The sequence below is a fragment of the Opisthocomus hoazin genome, chromosome 8 (genome assembly GCF_030867145.1).
Source record: "Opisthocomus hoazin isolate bOpiHoa1 chromosome 8, bOpiHoa1.hap1, whole genome shotgun sequence".
Taxonomy (NCBI): Eukaryota; Metazoa; Chordata; class Aves; order Opisthocomiformes; family Opisthocomidae; genus Opisthocomus; species Opisthocomus hoazin.
In genome coordinates, this window is record NC_134421.1 from 62,596,283 (window position 1) to 62,606,385 (window position 10,103).

The window sequence follows — 10,103 nt, forward strand, 5'->3', positions numbered from 1 at the left end:
GGCAGACAGTGTCTGTCTGATTATGTGCCAGCTTGAATGGCAGATGGGTCAGGATCCCGGGGCTCATTACAACTTCAGGATAAAGCAGGTGAAGATACGGCCTCTATCTTTACTATCACTTATATGGTGATCAGGATAGTATCATTTCTTGAAGACTGTATGATGCATTCTCTGCTGTTTGTTTGCTGTTTCTCATATTTATTTATCAGGAATATCTGTACATGCAATCAACCTAATCATAAAGCTCATAAAGGATCAAAATCCAATTTGGTTTCAGTATATTCTGAGATTCAAATTGTAGTCCTGTCTTTAGGAGTCTGCATACAGTGATTAAATAAAAGTCAGTTTAGAGAAATCCAAAGGCCTGTATCCTGCAGGGGGTTAGAGTAGCTTGACAGGGTAAATCCTTCTCCGGACCTTTTGTTCCTTGAACGTACTTATCTAAAACTTTATTGTGGAGAAAATAATTATTCTGCAGTGCAAGAGATTGCCACTGACATGTTAACACAACTGAGGGGGAAAAAAAATCTCTCAAGCAGTCAAGCATTCAACAGATTTTTCCACAGTATCACGTTCTTCTCTTCCTGTTTTCTCCTCTGTTTCCCGTAAGGTTTACTCAGCCATTTATGCACTGGAATAAATTCACTGGGTTGGCGAGATTCACTAACAAAGATAAAGACTACCAGATCTGCAAAGCATTTTATGCTTTCTCTCTCTATTTTTCCTGCTAATAGGAGTTCACTTCCAGCCTGAGTTACAGGGTTACAGATGGATCTGAATGCCAAGCAAGGACATGTTGTATTCATTTCTGGTTTTAAATAACTGCACTTTGACTTGGTTGCCTTGACTGTAGCTTCCTGTGCTGGTAGCCAGAACAGCATGCAATTGGGATAAGTTCCTCTCTTTGATCTGCTGCTCAATCTACACCTTATTCTGGCTCTCTACCTAAAGCTAGCTATCCAACCTGGCATCCTTGCTCTTTTTTACAGTACTTTAAAAGCAGTCACCCACAATTCAAATCCTGGCTTTAACAAGGAATATGTCAATTGCTCTTTGCAGCTATTTTATTTTTGCAATACTCTGAACATATTCCTCCTTCATCTATATTTTTTGTGTTCACATTTCATACTCTCATATTCTCTGTCACAGAATCACAGAATCACAGAATCACAGAATAGTAGGGGTTGGAAGGGACCTCTGTGGGTCATCTAGTCCAACCCCCCCGCCGAAGCAGGGTCACCTACAGCAGGCTGCACAGGACCTTGTCCAGGCGGGTCTTGAATATCTCCAGAGAAGGAGACTCCACAACCTCCCTGGGCAGCCTGTTCCAGTGCTCCGTCACCCTCAGAGAGAAGAAGTTCCTCCTCATGTTCAGACGGAACTTCCTGTGCCTCAGTTTGTGCCCATTACCCCTTGTCCTGTCACTGGGCACCACTGAAAAGAGCTTGGCCCCATCCTCCTGACACCCACCCTTCAGATATTTGTAGGCATTTATAAGGTCCCCTCGCAGCCTTCTCTTCTTCAGGCTGAACAAGCCCAGTTCCCTCAACCTCTCCTCGTAGTGGAGATGCTCCAGTCCCCTCACCATCCTTGTAGCCCTCCGCTGGACTCTCTCCAGTAGCTCTTCATCCTTCTTGAACTGGGGAGCCCAGAACTGGACACAGTACTCCAGATGAGGCCTCACCAGGGTAGTGTAGAGGGGAAGGAGAACCTCCCTTGTCCTGCTGGCCACACTCTTCTTGATGCACCCCAGGATCCCATTGGCCTTCTTGGCAGCCAGGGCACACTGCTGGCTCATAGTTAACCTGTCGTCCACCAGGACACCCAGGTCCCTCTCCGCAGAGCTGCTCTCCAGCAGGTCCACCCCAAGCCTGTACTGGTGCATGAGGTTGTTCCTCCCCAGGTGCAGGACCCTGCACTTGCCCTTGTTGAACCTCATCAGGTTCCTCTCTGCCCAGCTCTCCAGCCTATCCAGGTCACGCTGAATGGCAGCACAGCCTTCCGGTGTATCTACCACACCTCCCAGTTTGGTGTCGTCAGCAAACTTGCTGAGGGTACATTCTAACTCTTCATCCAGGTCGTTGATGAAGAAGTTAAACAAGACTGGGCCCAGTACTGACCCCTGAGGGACACCACTAGTTACCAGCCTCCAACTAGACTCAGCGCCGCTGATGACAACCCTCTGAGTTCTGCCATTCAGCCAGTTCTCTATCCACTTCACCGACCACTCATCCAGCCCACACTTCCTCAGCTTCCCCAGGAGGATATCATGGGAGACTGTGTCGAAAGCCTTGCTGAAGTCAAGGTAGATAACATCCACAGCTCTCCCTTCGTCTACCCAGCCAGTCATGTCATCATAGAAAGCTATCAGATTGGTCAGGCATGATTTCCCCTTGGTGAATCCATGCTGACTACTCCTGATAACCTTCTTTTCTTCCACTTGCTTCATGATGGCCTCCAGGATAAGCTGCTCCATCACCTTTCCCGGGATGGAGGTGAGGCTGACCGGCCTGTAGTTCCCTGGGTCCTCCTTCTTGCCCTTTTTGAAGATTGCAGTGACATTGGCCTTTCTCCAGTCCTCGGGCACCTCTCCAGTCCTCCAGGACCTCTCAAAGATGATGGAGAGTGGCTCAGCAATGACATCCGCCAGCTCCCTCAGCACTCGTGGGTGCATTCCGTCGGGGCCCATGGATTTGTGGACATCCAGATCGCTTAAGCGATCCCTCACACAGTCCTCCTCGACCAAGGGAAAGTCGTCCTCTCTGTAGGCTTCTTCTCTTACCTCCGGGGCCTGGGATTCCTGAGGGCCAGTCTTAGCACTGAAGACTGAAGCAAAGAAGGCATTCAGTAGCTCTGCCTTCTCCGCATCCTCCGTCACCAGGACACCCGCCTCATTCAGCAGCGGCCCCACGTTGTCCCTAGCCTTCCTTTTGCTGCTGATGTAGTTGAAGAAGCCCTGAATAAAAGTCTTTACACTATGTATTATAATAGTTACACAATCACTTGTAAAAGTAGAAAGTATGAAACTGATCTCCATTTAAGCAGTCAGGTATCCGTCCTGGGTTCCTTTAAAACCAAAGTGAATCAACAGGACCTAATGAGGAGTGATATAATTGCATACACTGTGCGTGGGAACAGGAATCCCTGCCAGAAGCTCTTGTTGGGGCTTTGGAGGAGCTATATCAAGAGGAACTAAAAGCAGGGTAGTGAAATATTTGGACAGTTCAGGTCTTATCTCCCTTTTCTCTTACAGCAAGAGCAAGTATTTACTGTTTTTCCTCAATTCTGATTTAAGTAAGAAATAACAAGACTAATGTCTCTAGGAAACACCAGAATATTACACCTCCATTATCTAAAAAAAAAAAAAAAAAAAAAAAAAATCTGAGCACAAAATGGGAAATACTGGCACTGTGGCTGCTGTTTGGTGCAATGTAGTGTTGAAATCAGGTATAATGTTTCAGTTATGGATTAGAAAATTTCTGGAATAAGTTAATATTTTAAGTAACAAATAAACCAACATCTGCAGCACAGAGGAAGCCGGTGATGACCAGAGTGGTTCTGCAACACCCAGAAAATTAGTCATATCAAAACATCCCATGCCTTCTTAATGTGGCAGTGTGGCTGTTTTACTACACTTTTTAACACAAAAGCTGGCACTTGAAACTTTTTGGTTGAATTCGTAACTCCCTGTTCTATTTTTGACTAAGCTTTTGTTTCAACAGACAACAAACCTGCAAAATTTTAGAAATGCTGAGATTGCTGTTGTTTTTCTGAGATGTCTCAAGACAAAGAGTTAGAAATTAACTCTTGGGAATTTTATAGAAAATATAGCTAGAGCAGTTGTAAATGTGGATGCCACATGACTGTACAAATGTGTCATAGAAACATACAATTTACCAGCCATTATTTACAGGGAAGTGTAGAGCTACCTTATCCTCTTTGTAATGCCATGGTGTATATAAACAGGCATGATTATTCCAGTATCAGAGCTGCTGTAGATGGTAACTTCTTTGTCAACTGAATACGTCTCTCTCATCACTGAAACTTGACAGCTAAATTCAACAATGAAAGCTCTACTATATAGCCATACTATATAGTCATATAGTTATTATCAGAACTACTTAGCACATTACTACTTTGAGTAAATTTTCACAGGTTTAAAGTACACTAAACTAGTTTGTTTAACCTCAGTAATACAACAGTTCTACAGAAACATGAGCTCAGAGTGTTGTAGTGATCAAAAAAGCAAATTAAATATGAGGAATTTATAGGAAAGGGATATAAGGAGAAACAAAATACATAATTAAGCTAGTGTGTGATTTCTTGTTTCATAATCTGTGTACTTTGCTATCTCAAAAGAAGCGAGCATACGCAATAAGGTTGAACAAAGATATACAGTAGCCTTTATGCAAGCAACAAATGAGTAGGTTGGACCTTCTCAGCCTACAAAAGATGAAGCCTAGGAGTACAATGAAGATCTGCAAAAGAACGAGCACCATAGAGAAGATAGACAGGGATCTATTAATGTATTTTTCAGTACAAGATCCATCAGATGGTCCCCCTCTACTATCATCTGGTAGTACAGAATTTAAAAACAAACAAAAACAAGTGATTCTTCATGCAACAGGTTTTAGACTCTGGAGTTCTTTGCCAAAAGTTGCTTTGTTTGCAAAGCATTTGTGTGGGTTAACAGACAGATTGGATGAGCGCTTAGAAAATAAATCTGAAAGTACCTGGAGGCAAACAGAATATTATGGGTGAAATATCACACATGCTTGCTCTGATCCTCTTTTTCCTTATATATACACAAGTGGATAATTCTGGAGACACTACTGGGCTAGGTGGACTCTCAAAGCAGCATGGCTGGTTTTGTATGTGATGAAAACTTGGAGGTACTGGTGGATGCAAAGCTGGACATGTGCCAGCAATGTGTGCTCACCCCAGCAGCGTGGCCAGCAGGGAGAGGGAGGGGATTCTGCCCCTCTGCTCTGCTCTTGGTGAGACCACCCCTGGAGTTCTGTGTCCAGCTCTGGAGCCCCCAGCACAGAAAAGATGTGGACCTGTTGAAGCAGGTCCAGAGGAGGTCACAAAAATGGTCAAAGGGCTGGAACAACTCTCCTGTGAGGACAGGCTGAGAGAGTTGGGGTTGTTCAGCCTGGAGAAGAGAAGGCTCTGGGGAGACCTTATTGCAACCTTTCAATATTTAAAGGGGGCTTATAAGAAAGATGGGGACAAATTTTTTAGTAGGACCTATTGTGATAGGACAAGGGGTAATGGTTTTAAGCTATGAGGCTGGATTTAGACTGTGTATAAGGAAGAAATTTTTTACAATGAGGATGGTGAAACACTGGAACAGATTGCCCAGACAGGTGGTAGATGCCCCATCCCTGGCAACATTCAAGGTCAGGTTGGACAGGGCTTAGAGCAACCTGATCTAGTGGAAGATGTCCCTACTCACTGCAGGGAGCTTGGAGTAGATGGCCTCTAAAGGTCCCTTCCAACCCAAACTATTCTATGATTCTATGAAAACTGTCACAAAAGAGATGTTCTAGAAATACTTAACTGCAGTGATCAAAGAATGTGGATTTCCCAGTTGTCTGGAATTTAGAGAAAAAGAGGAGGTGCGAATCGGGGATAATATTTTGTGTTTAAACCTGTGTGATGAGAAAGTTTTTCATGCAGAATGTCTGTAAGGGGATCACTTCTCTTGCATTTCATTCTGTTGTCTTAAGAGGACCAATTTAATGCAGAAATCCAGTGCAATATGCCCGGGGATACTGACTCATACAGCAGACAGGCATATAGGAGCTCTGAAAATGAGGAATAATAAGTAAGTCTTCTTCAAACTTTGTAATTAAATTGATCTTACTTTCCTCTGGTAGTCTGACGATGATCCGTAAAGCTGGATGAGACATAAAGCTGATCATTTGCCGTTATTAAGTACCCCATAATTTATGTAAGGTCTGATCGCAAGAAGTGAAAATGCTCCTGTAACATCTGAAGACTTGCAAAATTGCAGAGCTTAGCACTTAATCCAAGTTGGTGATTAGCAAGTACAGAGTTGTTAGCCCTATGGTCCTTGGCAAATTACAACTAAGTGAAAGTACTGTTTATAGTGGTGCCTACATTTTCCCTCTGGTTTTATAGGGATACAATATTTTTCAAGCCTGCTCCCACAAAAGTAATTTGCTGACTAAGTCAGAATGATTCATGTTTCATACCCTATCTGTGGATGTATTCCAATAAAACAGAAATCCTTAGAATGATTGAATGAAAGTACTGCAGAACTGAGCTCTACTTGATAACTATAAAGCGTAATGCACTGGCTTTGCATAAGGGATCCAAACATAAAGCAATTTTTTGTCATGTATCTAATATATACACAGATAAGCATTCCCCACTGAATGGCTTAAAATCATAGCTTGTGACAATAGATATTTTGTATTTTGAGTATGGAAAAATAAGAACAACCTTTTCTTATACAGCTCAAAAATGCTTTGTGAACTTTTGGTGAGGGAATGTCTGAACGAAGAGCACTTATGAAGGATGAGGAATCCTCACAGCATAATGAAGTTCACTTGTTGAACTTTCCTATAATTCCAGGAGAAAAAGAATTAAATCACTTCTTTTTCCTTATGTACTGGTAGATTTTTTCTATACATTTATAAGAGGGTGTATAAAATTTGAAGATGATGCAATATATCTCCCATATTGGCAGCTCTGAGCATCTCAACTGTAGAGAGTACAGTCAGCAGATTCAATAGGATGAGGTCAGTTTACTGCTGATAAAGTCTGGGTATGATCTTTGGAGCCTTTGTAATCTGTCTGGACCATGGACATAGATATATATTTCACATGACATCTGGATAACTTAAAAAGTACTTCTGGATGAAGCACTGCCATGATGCAGTAAAATAGTAGGAGATGGCTGCAGTTATTAAAAAAAATGTATCCTTTTTTAGAAGCCATCTCTTGAATCTTTTGACTACCGAAACAAGATCTAAGGACTTTCAGGCCAAAATCTCTCAGCAAGCCCAGATACAGGCCTGATCATCACATCAGACAGAGGGATGAATGTGGAATTCTGCTGGTGCAGGAGAAGAGGGCTTTCCTGTGCGGGCTGGAGAGCAGCCCAGCAGCTTTCCCCTGTCTGACTCAGCACATGTTTCCATGGCAGTCTGGGCTCCAGTGCGGGGAATGCTGAGGGGGGAACAAAAAGGAGCAGTTTTACACTACCCCCTTACTCCACTGCTGTGACTAACTCTTACATTCCTCACCTCTGTGTGTTGGCAGCAAGTATTGATACAGATTTGAACTGTCAAGCTTGAGTTGTTTTTATTAACAGAGTTCTCCGTACCAGGCAGGTCTTGGGGTGGTGAAAATAAAAAGCAAAAATATATATAATTCTATGTAGTCAATTCCCACCTGTCTGGCAGAGAGACAAAAGTTTTGAAGCTGTTTTTTCATATATTATGAACTTGACAGTGTGAATTCTCCAAAATGTTGTGCAGCAAGCTGTGGATTGCCAGAACTCCATTTCTGCTTGTTGATTGTGTTTAGTTCACAACAACATTTTGAAGCGTAAAGGTTATTGATAGTTCCGGTGGTTTATTTTGTTAAGGTTTTAATTCTCATTAAATTCTCCTGTGTTCCAGAAATTGATTAGTTATTCCAGTGAAGCTTCACTTAGGTAACCTGTCGCTTATTAATAGAGGACAAAAGGTTATCTCTTTATATTATACTTCTGCAGCATTTTATGGTTGTAAGCACAGTTTGATTGCATTGGGTTGATATGAATAAACTATGTAATACTTTACATTCTTTTGTTGGCATTAGATTTTTATGTTCTTATGTATTTGAGGTGATAATTTCAGTATTTTCCAAGGAGAGTGATGCACATTTCTGCTTTTTCATAAATAAAATGGTTTTTTTTTTTAATACAAATAGACCTTGCATGGCCATTATTCTCAGTAACATTGCACAGGTGTACCTGAGGATCTACTGTGAAGGTAGTGGGATAGTACAGGTGTAAGCAAAGGAAAAATGTAAGCGTAGTAGAGGAAGAGAAATGTGCTTCCAGAATATTTATGTATATTGGCAATGTACAAATGATGAAAAGCACAGATTAAACATGCAGGGCATTAGCTGAGTCTGGGGACAAGAGAGAGAGAAATAGCTGGGAAACGTGATTTGGCAACAATGAAGATCTCAAGTTAAAATAAAATTGAATTTTTAAGTAAAAATAGTAATTAAAATCAGATTAAATGTCTGAAGCATTGGTATCTGCTCAGGTTAAAAAGAGTGCTGATTGTTATGTCTGCAATGCATTCTAAATTGTTTACTCCCTGTGGTTTTAACAGCATATTTGTTTGTAGTCAGTAACACAATTTCCAACATAAAGGAGTGAGATTTTCAGGCTCTCTTAGCTAGCAGATCTATTATTTGTATAAAGGTTGCTGGGGTTGTCTCCCCTCCTTTCCTAGAACAATGACTGCATTTGTTTAAAAGCTACACTGAACTTCAAAAACTCACATGCCAAACAAAATGTCAAGGGTTCCGTGACCCTGTTAACCCACTTGAGCTGACGTCTGTTATTACCAGCTCTGCTTATGCTTAAGGGAAATTGCTGCTTTTTTTTCCTCGGCAAACAGTTGTTACATCTTGGGTCAAGCCAGTTGTTCAAGGTCCAAATAAAGAGGAAGCCTGATTTCACGGTATGAGTCACTGAGCTTATGATGCAAGTGGTGCCTTTTTGTTTTGGCTGGGAATTTTGAAGGGTAGATGAGTGAGCACAGCGTCAAACTGTGTCTCGGGTAGATGCATGGGTGTACTGGCCATGACACACATAGGAAAGACCAGTGACTTCTGTGATGAAACTTACCACCGATAATGTATACTGGAAGCATGCCATGCTGCTTTTTCTAGTAGTATACAGGTCACAATAGGTTTCTGTTACTGTGTTGAACTTTACCATGTCAGCTAAGTTTAATGAATATTAATCAGACTTGTAAAAAAATTAAAAGGACTTTGATGTTTTGGTATTCCCATGCTGGATTTTATCTGCCTTTTGGGATACAGTACATCAATTTGTATCCAAAACACGGACAGGAAATTATTTATGTCATTAGAAACTCTTAAAATTGTAAATATTTTTTTCATATTTCTGCTTTTTACTTTTTCCTGTGAGAGACAGAAACTGTGATGAGAACTGTAATCCTTTGTCAAATGCTGTCTTCTACTTTTGGGTTGGTGATTTAGCTGAGAGTTAGATTTTTCGAAAGGTGTGTAGACATGCAGTGCTTTCACTAAGGCACTTAATGGGATTTTCAAAAGTTTCTGACCTACCCTGATTTTAGTGGGAGATACGACCATCCTACTAGGCATCTGTCAGCCACCAGGCATGGACTTGTTTCTGCATAACCCTGCCAAAAATGTGTTACAAGCCTGGCCTTTGATCCTTACTACTGTAAGTATTTAATCTCATTATATTTGTACACTGTTGCACATGGAGTCTGAATCAAATCTCTCTCGGGAACCTATTATTTAATTTATTCTTCATATTTCTGTATTTTTCCTACATGTGGCTTTCCCTAGGTCATTAGTTACTACCGAGCCTGCAAACAAGTCTAGGTCAAATCCCATAAAAGTATCTTTTTTCTCACTCTGACTCTAATTGCCCTTTTGCCTTACCCTTTCCTGATAAGTGATAAGCGAAGGTGATAAAAGTGATCCCTCAGGCCCTTCCCAGAAAAGCAAGACCAAAATCTGACATGTTAAGTCACCTTAACCTCATCAAGGAGTAGGCAGAAATGCTCATCTGGGCATTTTTCAGAGGACCAGGTAAAGAAATTCTCTGGCATCTGAGGAGTTGCACCTACACCTGGTGATCATATACTGTGTAGATGACAAAGATCAGGTCTTCCTGCCCCTCTGCCCACATACCCCCTCCACCTACTTCACACTAATATATCTACCTCTGAGCAGATTGCAAAAGAGAAAAAATCTTCTTCAAAAGAGAGGCATGGACTTCTACCTCCTTTCCTCCCTCCAATTCTGCTAGTCAAGGATGTGCTCCGAAAATCTTTGAATGCTTCTTCCCTCAC